The sequence below is a fragment of the Micropterus dolomieu genome, linkage group LG17, assembly GCF_021292245.1.
Source record: "Micropterus dolomieu isolate WLL.071019.BEF.003 ecotype Adirondacks linkage group LG17, ASM2129224v1, whole genome shotgun sequence".
Lineage (NCBI taxonomy): Eukaryota > Metazoa > Chordata > Actinopteri > Centrarchiformes > Centrarchidae > Micropterus > Micropterus dolomieu.
Window position 1 is genome coordinate 12,439,585 of NC_060166.1, and position 16,487 is coordinate 12,456,071.

The following is a 16,487-nucleotide window of genomic DNA, read 5'->3' on the forward strand; positions in this document are numbered from 1 at the left end:
GTTAGTCTTGGCCCCCGGACATCTTCACAATCTCAAATCCTGCCCTCTTTAAAAAAAGGTTTGTAAGTATATGTTGAACTAAGTATAAGCTAACAAGTTTAGTTAAATATAAATGTTTAGTCTAACAATTTTACGTGATCTTAGGTTCATTAAATCAATATTTCAAACACATGATTGAATAATGTAATCTATAAAGCAAATTAAGAAATAATTAAGAAATGTAATTATTGCAAACTCACCTAGATGTGTCACACCATCCCACATGATGGGAGATCCGACACTGTAGAGTGCTGACCTCCTGGAAACTCAGAATTCAGGATTTCCAGACATCACTCAAATCTTCTCCGACTTCGTTGTGAATCATAAAGCTGATTTATTTTTATACTGAAGGGTGTAGGATGTATTTGTAGTCTATGCTAATATTAAATGATTTGTATTAGACTTGTGAATGGAATATATTTACCATTGTAAAAGGGCCAGAAAATAAAATGTATGGCATCTGATTCAAAAATAATCACAAGTTAGTAATACGTATAATATAAACTTATATATTGGATTGAATTTGCTTAGATAAGAACCTTAAAAGCAACAGATGTTATATTTAACAAGGAAAGGCGATTTATCAGAGAATTTATTGTGAAATCGTGGACATGCATTATGCAGTTCCATACACGTCCACTAGGGGCAGTGTTCCGGATTAAACACAGAACGCACGCTCATACACAAAATTTAAAATGTCATTTTAGGGGACAGTGGTGATTTTAAGACAGAAATGCATGTTGGAGTACGTAGGTAATGACTATGATGAAATCTAAATGGGGCTTCACACACACACACACACACACACACACACACACACACACACACACACACACACACACACACACACACACACACACACTCGTATTTCTTACTTTGTGGACCCCACAAAAATTTTGCCCAATTGTGGGGTCCACCCTTTTCCAGTGATTATAGACCTCTGTAAAAAGTCAGGCAAGACAAACAGCAGTCCCCTATCACAAATATCACTTCAATTTAACAGAATTCAAAACTTTTGTCTCCCCACCAATTTTCTAGTTACATGTGGGGCTCTGTTTCTAGCATTCAGAACTTGTGAGGTCCACTTTTACACGCAAATTTCTAGTGTTTATACACACACACACACACACATACATACATACATACATACATACATACATACACACACACACACACACACACACACACACACACACACACACACACACACACACACACACACACACTAAATGTACTTTGTTAAATTCCACCACTCGGGATTAGCAGGATATGAGTCATTGTCAAAACAAAACTGTGCTAAATTCTTACACATCAATAGGTGAGTTTTGGGACAAAATTTGACACATTCACTGTGTTAAAATCATTAACACAGTGAATGTGTCAGGAAGGTGAACACAAAGATGTGTAAACGTGCAATATTAACACATTATGTGCTGTCCTTGGCTACGCACACTGTATAAAAAGTAACATACCGAAAACCTTACACAAAGTGTTATTTGACACAAAATGAGTTAATGAAAATGGAATACACAATTTATGACTCCATAATATACATACATTTATTACATATTGGCAAAAAGATCCACAGAATTGAACCCACACAAGATTCACAGAAATTTATAGCTGCAAACATAACTATACAATTTCATAAAATAGAATTTCAAGGACAGGACAGAAGAGATATTTTTCTTTCATTGGGCAACATGACCCATAACCACACCTTCTACATCATTTCACTTATTTCAAAACTATGTATCTTGGATTGATGTAGATCGGATCATGCAAAAAATGTGTCTGATGAATATCAAGGGGTCGGGAATCTGCACCTGGTTTTTATAAGCCAGAGTTTTTGATATATTCCTGAAATTGCACACAGCATGTGCTTGCCGTTTGAGGGGATTAAGCTTAGCTTCAAACCTCATACACCAAAGTTTTGACAAAGGTCCAAACTGAATCAACATAGCTGGATAATGTGTCATGAAGTGGTGTTTTGGGATGAGGTGTCGATCAGGATAAAGTTCTTTGAAGAACTTATGATGATCTTATGATAAGCTGTTTCAGGAACACTGCAAGACCTCTGGTTACAACAGGTGAAAATATAATGCTGCACATCTCTCGTAACAAAATGAACAACTTCCAGTGCAGAATTTCAGCACTGACAATGTCCCCCAAAAGAAAAGTCAAGTTTAGTATGAGACACCACATCTGTGCTGCTGTTTGTTTGATTCAACACAACATGCTGCTGGTAATTGTGTCTGTCTCTCTTTTCAAGATCATCTTCATTGAACACACTTTGTGAAGTTGTTTTATCAACAAGGCAAATATGGCAGAACCTATTCGCAGAAAAACTTTCCGCATAGCAACACAGTGCAGGACAAGCAAGATTGTCATCAGTAAAAAGGCAGATTGTTCCGTCTACTGTGTGCGTTTCTCCTCTTATCTTAATGTCAATGCCTCGACTCTAGGATTTTTATGTCAACTAACAAAAGTTGAAAAATCTTTCCAAAGCCAGGATAGAAAGAGAGAGAGAGAGAGAGATGTTAGCATTGTGAAAAGAGATGGAGGGAGATGAAGTGAGAGAAGCAGACAAGGAGGAGACAAAGGCAATAAAAGGGGTACAGGGAGTCAATAAAGAAAGGAGGAAAGATATTTAGCCAGAAATACTCTCTCAAAAAATTATAATTTCTGTTTGCATGCCATACATGTTAAGGATCATTAAGTTTATTATCAGTGATACAAGGTCATACTCATAACTAAATAAAACTTGTCCAGCAGATATGAAATAGCAGATTTGATACTGCACCTCTTCCTGCAGTTGGCGGAAGCAAGTGTGTCAGGACTTGGAGGATAGTGTAGCACTTCACATCTATTTAATTTAAAAGAGCACAAGATAATGGTTGAGACTGTTATGCCTGCAACTGATGAACTAATGCATTGCTTATTCGATAATTGTCAAAATGGTGATGCCCATCACAATTTCTTAGGCCTAAAAAGATTTGCTTATTTTGTCCGACCAACAGCCCAAGATTAATTTTACAATCACAGATTTCACAGCTGAGGAGGTTGTTTAAAATTACTCCAAGTCACTTAAAGCTCTCCGCTCAAGTTGAAATGGCTGGCAAAGTTTCAGTCGACGCTGATCAAAACCGATCAATAATATATTTAAACAGTTATTACTTACCATCATTACAGTTTGCATTCTTCCAACAGAGTGGTTACACTCCCCTTCTCCAAAGCCACGATCCGTGTCAGTTTTGGAATAACTGAGGATTCCCATCTTCGGATTAGCATCTCTCCCTTTCCATCAAACATCTTTCCAAACTCTGCATCTAGCTAATGTTGTGTAGAGAGTAGCAGAATGTGAGCTATTTCCAGAGCACCTTATAACAAATCAAAATACACTTTTATTAAAAAATCTCTGGTAAATATGAAAAAGAATAAAATCGCACTTGAATGTTCAATAGTTTTTAACATATACTACACAATAATTTGGAATCTATATGTATATTTCATCCATCTAAAAACAATGAAACACATTTGATAAAAGTCAAATAAAATTCTTACCAGGGAAGGCATGTTGATGAAACAGGGGTACTGTTGGGAAATGTCACCAACTGTTGGCATCTGCGTGCTGATCCAATTCCTGCAATGTTTGAAGGTCTTTTCCATTGCAGTTTTGATAGTGGTGATGTTCTCAGCTGATGGCTTCATTCTCTTGATGATGGTCAACCACTCAATTGGGTCTTCATCAGCTGGTGACTGTGTTACCGATGTTTCTGCTGAAACACTTTTCGTTCTTCAAGATGCTGCCTCATATTCCGAAGCTTGATTTCTATGAATCCTTTGTGGGACACAGGGTCATATAGATGCTCCTACAAACACATTTTAATTGAAAAGTAGAATTTTGTAAGCAACAACCTTTTGCCAATAAAAATGGTCATATATTTCAGCAAATTGAGAGCTCAATACTGCCAGATTCAGTTTTAATACTTCCATATCCTTCATTCTCTCCAAAAACTCTGATTCAGAGAGAGAAAGATTGCAATCAATATTTAGCCAAGTTCAGCTTGTCTACAGTGGAAGGGTAGCTGTTTGAGACAAAACATAATGAGATGTGCAAGAAAATTACTGTGAAATGCAGCAAGAAACAAATGAATAACATGCAGTTACATAATGTGTACAATTTTTTATATCGCTGACAATAATTTCACTTTTCCATCAATGGCGTATTAAAGCCTATTTAGTCTTTGCAGAACAGATGTACAGGCTATGCACTGTATAAAAATCTAAGGCAGATTCTCACTGGATTGATTCTGATAGCCTAAATTTACAGAATCCTCTCATTGCACAGAGCATTGTTTTCTTTTGATAGAAGTTATTTATTTTCTCTAATTCGCTTGGTTGCTATTTGTTTTATAGCAATGTCCAACAGTGAATTCATTGAACTAAATGTCACGAGTGAATTTGATCTTGGCTTTCAGTCAGTAGGCTATTTCCCCATTGCGATGCATACAGGAGAATACACAACAGTCATGTTCGGTGCGTGACAAAGGTCTCCCTCTATATGTAGGCTTACCCTACTTAATTTAACAACGGGCTGCTGTCATGTTATTGCCACAATAATTCTTTGCATTGTAAAGATTATGTTCATAGATTCTTTAGGAATAATCATATTGTACTGGGCTACTGGAAAAAGCAGATCATGCCACGCCCGTCATTAACAAAGACAATGGTTTGGTAGGCTGCTGATCTTAATGATAACTCCATGTAGATTTAAAAAGTAAAATGATTGTATTAAACAGCAATACCAAAATTGAAGCAGGGCTAATCAATAAGCAAAGCAAAGCAAAAATGATGCACAGTAGATGGTACGCTTATTCCAAAAAGACAAGATATCTGGCCCGCGCACACTGAACAATATTAAAACACAAAGTAACTTGCACTTTGTGTAGTTTATTACCAAGTACTTTTATGCTTTTACTCGAGTAGTTTTGTGAAATGGTAAGTTTTTACTTTTACTTCAGTGGGTTTATAAGAGTAATTTTAATTTTATGGAGTAAAGATTTTCTGAAATCGGCGGACCTAGTAATAGCGCTGACATGGGTGAACATGAAAGACAGCAGATGAGGGCAATAGCAGAACAGAGTCATGTACTTTACTTGCATAAAATTCTCAAGAATGAAGGAATAAAAGTCTCTAAAGACCCAGAGCCCCCAACAAATGTTTCTTTCTGAGAGTGGGCTGACCAGGGACAAATTCTCAGGCAATTTTTTTGCGCCAGTCCACCCCTGATTAACGTTATTCTCGACTGATATTCATGGCCAACTTCTTATAGTTATATCTTGAAATCATGGTACAGATAACCTTATGTTGGGCCTCACATCCATGACAACAAAAATGAGCCTTCAGGTCACTAAGGAGCCTGTAACACAGTTTCAGCTAGGTGTGAAATAGTGACTCAGACCTAAAAGCAGAGCCATTATTGGCTGCACTTGTAATCTTGCAGGTCGCCCTGGTCAGTTAATTCACACCTACCTGTGAACTTTTAACTTTTAAAAACAAACCAAAGGTTTTTATTGGCTGAAGCTTTCAGGGGGTGGAGTAATCCCAGGAAGTACAGCCATTTTCTCAACGGAGATATAAAACCGAGCACCTCCGAACCCTCGTGGCCATTCCCTGTTCTCCACGGGACTGTAAATAAACTGTTACAGAAGATAATGTTTCCTTCCTGCAGAAGAAGGCGGATAAACTCCGTGTTTAACTGAGAAGATCACATCTGTGCTCTACCTTCTCAACCTAAGTCGACTTCGCTGTTGCCGCTGCAGAAGAATCCTCTGTGCAGTTGAAACTACTGGCATCATCAGAACTGAGCCGAGAGAAAACTCAGCTGGATTTCCTAAAAGGCCTGACGCATCTACTCGCTACCAAAGCGACACATAAGAGGCTTTAGTATATCTGGGCAGCAGATAGTTCTATAACTTTGTTGTAACTTGTACAAGCTTCATGTGGTGAATTTCTCCCCAAGGGATATTTAAAGGCCACCGCGTCTTGTTTATTGCTATGTTTTCCATGCTACGCACGTTGTTTGTGTCCGGTACCACTCGCTGGGCCGTGACTGCTTCGTTCCTATTACTGTGTGAAAACGTATCGGTATTTTTATAAGCAAAGTCACTACCATTCCTCTCACTGATAAAGTTGTAGCTGAGTATTTTCAACGGTAATAAGGATTTTTGGTGTTTGCTTCTTTCTGAGAACAAATACAATTACACATTCTATCCAATCCAAAGCCAGCAACCGCTGCTGAATGAACATTCACTGCTGGGTGCTGTAGGATAGACTGGTTTATTGTATATAGTTTTCCCTGTGCTTTTCTCTCCTCCTTCTGCTTACTAACCCCACATGCACACCACGTGATCTCTGAAGCTAACCAGATCTGTGACCAACAGCGGGCTAGCATCAGAGGTCTCCATTTTTTTTTTAGTTCAGGGGAGAGTGATTTTCCGCCACCTCAGTCTTGAAATCACGTAGTTTGACCCGCCATCTTGATTCCAAAATCAGCTGGCCTCGAGCCATCTTAGTCTCTCCCCCTCCTTTGTCTCTCACTCACACCCACACACACTCTCTCTCACACACACACACACACACACACACACACACACACACACACACACACACACACACACACACACACACACACACACGCTTGCTGGATTGTTGTATGTTTTTATATGATTTGTTTATTGGCTTTATTTAATTTGGCTTAGAATAGTTGATAGTGATTTACTTGCTAAAGTTGTTGATCATTGAGCTGTGTTTGACTTTAAATAAATCCTATTATAATTTTAAGAAGTCGTTGCCTGTGATTATTTGTGTATAATGTTGTAATAAGAGTTGGTTGCCACGGCCAGTGTACGGATTCACATTTCTCTGTTTGCCATCTGTACGTGGACAAACCCTATTTTAGACTGATCATACTTGGCTCATATTTGGTTATTGATCCCTGATTCCAGGGTGGTGCCCCGTATTTATTAATTATAATTAATCAAATCTGACCATATGTTGAAAACACCTACTTATATTAGCAAACTCAATGGATCTTAATTTAGCCTAAATGCCCCACTCTTAGAAAAAATCCTAAACAGTGTAATAGTTACAATGACAGATGGATTCAGATTTTCTGTTCTTGAAACATGACAAACTTACAATCCATGTTTTGCCACAAGATCACCGACGCTAACAGTGATGATCCTTTTCCTTCCTTCTGTAGAGAACACCCCTGTGCACTCATATTCAGCTATTGTATCAGGTGCCTTCCTGGTCAGGAATGACTGTAACGGCACTGATGAGGAATTAAAATAATGCAAAAATAAAGTTGTTAAGAATGCTTGATTTAGTAAAAATAAGTAGTAGTAAATAAGTACTTTAGTGAGAGTTTTACTGTGTTGCTCACCTGATTACTTTCTGGGTAGGCTGAACATTGATGATCTCTAGGTGGATTTCAGTGGCCACATAAACTTGAAATTTGTCATAGTCTTGCACAGTTGTGGTGATGTCACAGTCAATGCAGTCATTTAAGTCTTTGTTATATATAAGAAGCCGTTCTAACTGAACAGGATGGAAGAATTCTGAGTAACAGAATGTCAAAAGTAGTGGGGCATCACTGATGTGGAAGATCTTTTTGCATGTTTCTGCATTGTCTTTATAGATACTAACAAGTACAGTTTTGGTCAGTTGTCCAGTGGCAAAAGACCCAGGAGGCCAGGATCATCTAAAGATTGGTCCATTTGCTGCATAATGAAGAAATAACAGAATGTTAATATTTAGACAGATAATGCAGCAGACACTTTTTACTTATTACAATACTTTTACACAAAGGATTAGCTGATATAGCAGCTTATTTCTTTTTTCTAACATAAAATCCATACACCTATTGTTAGGTAACATGAGGCTGCAGCTAACTTACACATTCACACACCAATAATCTTATAGATCTGAACGAACGTTAGATGATCATGTGAAATAATTTGATTAAACTAGCCATGGCTATATGTGGTAACTTACATCTTAGTTAGCCAACTTACACAGCAAAGTTAGAAAAGAAAGAAGAAAAAAGCTAGTATGCCAGGCTCTTCAATCATAACCAGGGTTCCCCCAGGATTCTCAAAGTTAAATTTAAGACTTTTTAAGACCTTTTTAATACCCATGATGAAATTTAATACCAACTTTACAGCCATATAATGTAAAATCTGTATGAATTTTAATCTCCAGAAAATTATTATTTACCAAGTTACCTGAATTTAATACTGACATTCTCAAATTGATTACTGTAATTCCTTGTACTCTGGCATCTGTCACTCATCTTTATCACGCTTGCAGCTTGTTCAAAATGCAGCTGCTAGATTACTAACTGGTACAAGGAAGAGGGACCATATAACACCAGTATTGGCTGCTCTTCACTGGTTACCAGTCAAATTTAGAATCGATTTTAAGGTGCTGCTAATTGTTTTTAAGGCATTACATGGACTGGTCCCATCTTATATTTCAGAACTCCTAATGTTTCATCACTCCTCCAGATCCCTCAGATCATCAAATCACTCCCTCTTAGCCATCCCACGTCTCGTATGAAAACAAAGGGTGACCGTGCCTTTTCAGTGGTGGCCCCGAGACTGTGGAATAATCCACCCCTGATTATTAGATCATCCCCCACCACCACACTTTTAAGTCTCGACTTAAAACACATTTTTATTCTTTGGCATTTGAGTGTGTTTAGGGGCACCTGCACTTATGTCTTTATCTATTTTGTATCTAACTGCGTTGTTTTGCTGTTTGCCATTAATTGTCTGGCCTGTTTTATTTTCTCTGGTTTTATCCATTTATTTATATATGTATGTATGTATGTTTTTATTACGTCTTTTTCTGTATAACTTGTCCAGCACTTTGGTCAACTCTAGTTGTTTTTAAATGTGCTTTACAAATAAACTTGACTTGACTTGACATTCATATTGATTCATATAACACAATAGCTTTTGGGGGTGTGTTTGTACTCTGACAACATAAAATGAATACAATATTTGTCACATTATGAACTCTTATGCTATGAAACCAAAAATACAAAATAAATAGAATAATAAAAATGGAACTAGTGCAGTCTGAGTTGTTACAATTAGTTACACCTTCGCTAGATAAGATAAGATATGTAATGCAATAATATGTAAATGCCAATTGCTTCAGTGATTATTCATCCTGACCTGTCCAGGGTGTACCCTGCCTTTTGCCCGATGTCAGCTGGGATTAGCTCCAGCCCCCGCGACCCTGTACGCAGGATAAGCAGTTGACGATGGATGGATGGATGGATTATTCATCCTGTTCTGTTTTAGCATCTAAAGGCTGCTTGAAATATAGTTTTGGCTTGAAAGCAGCGGGTATAAGTAGTTGGGCTCCGGTCTGTTTTTTCCTCGTCCTGGTGATCGGTGCATTTGGGTGAGTTTAGTGCGTGTTAGCATGTACCCTGCAACAGCAGTGCAACGCCGACACACAGACGGTCCTCGTCTCAAACACAACTGTCTCTCCATCGCTGTTGTAACATTCACTGACCAGGAACCTGCAGCGGGTCTTCCAGCTCCGCTGTTTCTTTAACGCTCGCCATAGTGCGACTGACTCGCACACCTATCCGCTTGTGCTAACCTCAGCGCCACTGCCCTCAGCCTCGTCCCCCAACTTGTCTGTGTCTCTGGCCTTCTGAACTTCAGACACTTGCCCTTTCTGACTTGACCAGCTAAAGTTAGCTTGTTAGTAGCACGTCAGAGACGTTTTGTTTTCTTTCCTAACAACTGAATTGAGGATTCACAGTAGATCAGGAGTTTGTGTACTGCGAACACTCCACAGTCCACAGCGTAAAGCTGAACACTGACGTAAACAGTAACGTTATATGTACTGCCGTATAACATCAGTCACACCAAACTTGCTTGCTCCAATGGCGACAGATTGTTTTCTCCATTAACGTATTCCAATCATTTCAGCTCACTTTCAGATCAGCTAATGTTAGCTAGCTAATACACTTTACACATAATCAGCACAGAGTACACCAAAATGATTAAAATAATGCATACAAGATAGTGCTGATTTAAATGGAATGGAAACTCACCAACTCGTCTGAAATAAACTCCCTTCAGTTGTTATCCCTGAGACTGTCTTTTTTTTTTACTGCGCCATCTCTTTTATTAGTCATTGACAACGTCTACGTCTAAGTGTGTCTAACAGTTCTGTTAGAAACCAAATTAAACCAGTAAAAATCATAACTGTATAAGATGTGGTTTTTGCATGTAAGTACAAGAACAAGTTAAGAAATGATTCAGGTAGCCTGGACTTACCTCAAGAATCTTGCTAGCAGTCACCACTGGTGCGAATTCCCTCTGTCTTGTCCACTTTTTTTCCTCCTTTTCCCGAAATGGCACTTGAGCACGGGTACAGTCATCGTCAGTCGGCATCAAAGCGTAACTAAGCAACAGCCACTGCCTATCGTACTTAGTAGCAAGCCTAACTTACATGAAGCTATATTGTCTTTTAAACATCTAACATTACACTAGGAATAGCGTAAGTACTGGCTAGCTTCTAAATGGTTGGCATTAGCAGTGTTGCCTAGTTACATCGTCTCTGAGAAACGGAGATGTTCAGAGTGTTCAATGACCACTGAGTTTAGTTTTTTTTTAGCGAGTTACAGAGTAAAGTTATTCATATGACATGATTATAATAGAATGCAATAAAGTGAAAACAAAATGGCAAGTCTGTGTCATTACCAGACTTTGGGCAGGCTGCTGTTCAGCTAAATCAAATAGTCTACTGTAGCTGACGCTATATTTTAATTTTATTTTTAAAGCTGACACTGGGTGTGTGTAAAGCAGATCAGTCTGCACAATATTGTGTTAAATTCTGTGAAGAAATTCACAGGTTGTGTTCATTTAAAACTACACATAACTGTAAAAAAGCTGAATTCTTCCAACACAATTTTATTTAATATTGACACAAAATGTGTAGACTAGAGTGTTACACATAATTTGTGTAATTATTTTACACATTCCTTCTAAGAGTGCACAGCTGTGAGGCAGGAACTAGGGATTGTTTGTCTTTTATGACAATCAATTAATTATGAATGAATCCATTAACACATTTTTGCTAGTTAATGAAGTATCAATTATTCAACTAATTGTTTCAGCTTATACATGATAATTTATGGATGCTAAGACAGTGAGGAAGGACACACACACAGAGAAAATGTCATTTCCATTCAGCTGAAATTCTGGTAATGTGTGATGTGTTTCTTTGGTGAATTACCATATAAATAACTTTCATTGCTTATCCGACATCGTTTAAAAAGCCTGCAGTCAGAACAGGAAACAGAGAGAGACTTCCCTCAACTTGGCCTACTGTTTACTTTAATCAAACATCTGGTCTATAAGATATGAGGAAGCAGCCTAAAAACAAGAAACAAACAAAACTAGAACTGCAAGCAGTTGTAAACGGGGTCCAAGCCTCCCGGCACCAGCCGCCCACCTCGCCCCGCGGAGGCCATGCTAGTCGACCCGGGCTCACCATGATTTATTGTCCACAGGCCCACCGACCCACGGCGGGGCCTGTAGAGAATAAACGACCAGAGTTACAAATGAAATCGGCTTGCGGTTACGGAGATATAAAATGAACGGGAGAGTTATTTGATATACGGTTAGTAGCTCCACCTAGAGGCCGATTGATACCAAATTTCACACAGTGCGTCGGAAGGGCGTGGCAGAGAGCGTCCACGTGTTCGGTGTAGGTCGGCCATTGCAAACCTAAGATATGACATCACATCCAGTTTTTTGCGTTTGGGCAAAAATTTGTTTGCCTATAATGAGGACATTCTTTGGCGGTGTTGTGGAATCAACCAGACTCACCCAGAAAGGGGGGTGAGAACAGATGGTGCCAAAAGAGGGGGGGAGTTTTTCCTCATCTAGAGTTGACCTTTTCATATGCAATACCATTGATGTTTGGTAGGGATCGGCAGAGATTCAGTCAGACAATGCATCGCTTAAGGATTGTGTATTCAAAGACCCTTAGTGAACCGCTCTAGCCGTAAAGGTGTCACTAGAGACATTTAGCAGCACAGAAAAACAGGCTGTCCGACCCCTCTCTCTCCGCAGGTCACCTCCGGACATCAAAAGAACCCCCCGTCCAGCCTCAACCTGACTGTTTTTCCCACAGAACGCTGAGCCATAAACCACCACTCCCTTCTCTCTGTAGCCGATGGGCAAATGTGATAAGCCAGGAATGCAAAAGAGAAAAGACCATAACAATCCCTGTTTTTCTTGAACCAACAAAGGTTCCATTATAAACTGTGTTTGTTTTGTTTAAATAATATCCGTTGCTAAGTGAGTAGCGGCGTTTGCCTCTGAGTTTAGTAAGTAATGACACCGTTATTATCCTTTTAGTGATGAAAACTAGTGTTTGAAAACTAGCAGAACCATAAGAAAATAATCTTGAAGAGTTCCCTAACCTCTTTTTGTTTTGTCTTAATTCCCCCCTGTTATTCCCTAGTAATCACTGTCTGTTTAGTATTAACTAATGCTTTAGTTAAATGTTTAATATACAATTTCCTACTAAAACATTCATCCACACGCCTGTGTGTATCACCAGCTTCCCAGTTAAAGTGGTAAAGCTCACAGTTGAATGTCTACTGTTTTCTCGTGCGACCCGAGCTCCACCAAGGGGACAGGAAAGGTATAACACACAAGTGTTGAAAACTCTGCTTACACCGACAATAATCGCCAAATATCTATCACCATTTAATTGTATAAACAAAATTTTTTTGCTGCCACGCTTACATCTAAATTGTCTCTTGAGTTAAAACCAGTAACCATCAAGTTTACACAGAGAACAGGTAGTTAAGCTTTGTTACGTTTTTTTATATAACCATTATAACCTTTAACCCTCTAGTGTTTAGTCTTATTTTGCTTGTCTTTATCCGAATGTTTAGAACTGAGTATTTTTCAAATGTCGATATTGTGGAGAGAGAGATTAACTGAAAATACGCGCAACGTATATATATATTTTCTTTATCCCACTAAAAAGTTAACACTTTTGGGGTAACTCCCCCTAGAGAAACCCACTCCCCAAACTGACGTCACCACGTCCTAAAGGAGGTAGATAAAAGGCCTCATTGTCTTTTGTCTCACTCTCTTGAAACTAAACGTAATTACGCTCTCGTTAACTTCCTTTACTTTTGAAATTCCAATCTTTTTTTCCCGTTTCGTACTTTAAATTTCCTTCAGACGAGCTGAGAAAGCTACTGCCCTTGAATCCCCAATTTTCTTAGCGGGAGATTTGATTTTGATTTCTGTTTGGAGCTGCTTGGGATGAAACTTTCCCCTGACTTGTTTAATCTCAGCAACATTAAATAGCCTATATTCCCGGGGCCTCGCGAACCTACGGCGAATGTATGAGTTTTATTTGATTTTGTTGTTTTAACATCATCTGATTGTTCTGAGCAACTTTGGACCAGAAACTCAGAAGCCCGTTCATTTCTTGCCTTGAATGAACGAAGCCATGGCTCCAACGAAAGAGCCTAGAGTGTGTTCCGCTGAGCTATAGAGACACCAAACGAACTCAGAGTGCAAGCCCGGGGCTGACGGCCCGTTGCTGCAAGGGTTTTCCTGCAAAGGACTCTGGAACAAATCCACCGGTTTGAACTCAACCTGAGATGCCACTGGGGTGTCTGGCCAGGACAACATTGACCAGCCAACCGGCTGGTCAATGTTCCCCCTTGCTACAGGGGAATTGCGACATAAGTAAGGCAAAACAAACCACACTCTGTGACTTGTTGGTGTTCTCTAGTTGGCCCTCATCTACAGTTAATAAACCCCTAGGTTTTTCAAACTAAATCTGCAACGTAATTTCCGACCATTCGTTCCCTCATCCTCGTAGAATTCTCCTCTACAATATAAACTGAAATTCCATCGAGCCTAACATACTCTGTTCATTATCTTCTGGTTTTCATGTTGACTATTGTCCCTGTAATATTCCCACATTTACTCCCACTGTTGTACTCTCTTTTGTTAATAAATTTCACCTTGATCACAGTGATATTGTGTGTGTATTGTTAAAAATCCAGGGTCCCTGTACAGAGAACTTCCCTCAGATTTGAGATTGACTGGTTGACTAAAGTTTACGATTTCAGAATAACTGAACCATTATTAACTAATGAATTACCAGAAATTCGTGTAATTATCAAGCTATACTCAAGGACCTAAAGCCTTGGGTGGACAAGCAAATCTTTAGTTGGTGCTCCTAGTTTCGAGGCATGAATTAATATTCCCGGAAATATTAATTTTCATAGATGTATTAAAATTATACGTAGCTTTAGACCTGCTACAGTGGATTAAAATTCCCTCTACAAACTTTTAGCACAGCGCCTGCCTGACAACTGCCAAGAATAATTCTTATGGCAGCTTTTGCAATGAAAGTTTTAGTTAGGTTTTAGTGGACATCTAAGAGCCAGTCGGAACAAAAACCACTGTCCAACCTAATCTGCTTTGTCACCACCGTCTTCCAGTGTTTATTATCTCTGGACATCCTAGGAATGCCATGAAGTGTACCGGAGCTGGGCCCTCCTGATGGATCTTTGCTGAGACTATGCTGCAAAAGTAGGCAAAAATACCATCTCCTGTGATAAGGTTTGATTTCAGATAGCTCTGAAAATTAGTAAATTATATAGTTAATAAAACTCCATTCATAACCGAGCGTTCATTCTTTTTCCCTGATACATGACATCACATATTTTACTATCACTAAACTGAATAATAATGTAAATTGACATTTAAACGACCTACTCCCCGCATCTGTTGGATCATGATAATCATTTGTAATATCTTATTTACCCTATTCACTTGTTGCCACAAATGAATCATGTATCACCAAGTTTTTGTCTGTGAGAAGCCTATTACTACAAATCAGAGACTACGATGAACGCAGGTAATAAGGCTGTTTTATTTCTTTTTATTTCTTTATTTTACCCCAGGGTTGGGGTTCGTTCCCCTTCAAACGAGTAGAAACATTTATTAATGTAGATATCGCTCTACTATATTGCTACTAGACTGAAAGCTTGAATCTTGCACAGAAAGATCTTGCAAAAGTTCCTCATTAAGTGTATAATAACCTCCTGAGGGCCTGGACAAAATCATGATTAAAAAAACTGCTATCACATGAGATGTGCCACTCTCAACGAGTCTGACACCTGGGAAAAGAAGCAGGAAAGACTAGAAAACTATGTTGTTCAGCTTTTTTCCTGCCTTTGACTCCAAATAATAACCACAAGGTTACTATGGAGCAACCACTTCCACATATACATAGATATACACACACAGACACACAAAATATCTCATGTCCACAACTGTGGGTAGTCTAATGTATGTTATATTAATATGTGTTATATTACCATATAAATAAGTGCCACTGCTTATCAAGGTTCATTTTGAAACGCCTGTGGTAAGAGCTGGAGGGAGAAAGGGTGAGAGACACAGTATACCTGGCTCTTGTTAGAGGGTGGCATTAAAATCTATTTCTCTCCATCCCATTAGTGTCTTTCTTTCTTTATCTGTCGTTGTGCCTCTGTCCGTGTCTCTCACAGGTTCCTCTGGACTCAACATGCAACAAAACAGGCCAGAGCTTGTCACCTCAGTAAGCCATTAACTAGATACAGATGCTCTCTCTGATCAACATACAAAGTTCAGTCATAAATCTCTTCTCTATCACAGCATTTTAATCCACCTCACCTCCTCATGTATTATTTAAACGGCACCTACAGACCAGAACCTGTCCCCAACACGTTTATGCTGTCTGTTTACTGTCTTGCCCTGTCTTTTTTTTAACAACCATTGTTACTGTTTAATTCTCAATTTCCCTCTCTAGCTGTCATTGCCTAATATGGTTTGTCACCTATTTCATTAATTCACAAACTAAGTGATGCAAAATGATTAAAATATTAAAGGACAACCTCCAGAAGGCGCTAGTTTAAGAAGGTGTGGGCACTTTGTTAAGCTATTAAGCTATGATGAATTGCAAAAGCATTTCTTTTCCCTTAAGTTTATAGAAAATGGAGAACTTAAACAGAGCTCGACAATAATGGTGGCCCGATGGCTGGGACAGTTGAACTAGCAACTCACTGGCCCGAAAGATTAGTATTTTTAAAAAAATAATAGAAACTCAACATCCTGCAGTTGTTTTGCAGCTCTTGGCGTGCACCAACGTCCAATCCAGAGTTGTAGTTACGTGACGAGTTGTCAAATGTTATTTCTCTAATCTCAATCATGCGGCAACCTCTGCGTCGAAAGTGAAACCATTCAGACGGAACTTAAAGCTGCTTTCTCTCTAACTGCCAGCAGGGGGCGAATTCCATTAGAAAAAATGGTAAAATGTTGCTA

General features: G+C 38.8%; 1 long non-coding RNA gene across 1 annotated transcript; it reads right to left on the minus strand.

The window, feature by feature from the left end:
• Window positions 1-2,736: 2,736 nt before the first annotated feature.
• LOC123985284 lies at window positions 2,737-10,541 on the minus strand. Its single transcript, XR_006828641.1, has 6 exons — window positions 10,410-10,541; window positions 7,490-7,826; window positions 7,243-7,378; window positions 3,604-3,911; window positions 3,221-3,372; window positions 2,737-2,905 (listed from the first exon to the last, which is right to left on the minus strand). It is a non-coding gene; the product is annotated as an uncharacterized LOC123985284 (long non-coding RNA).
• Window positions 10,542-16,487: the final 5,946 nt, after the last annotated feature.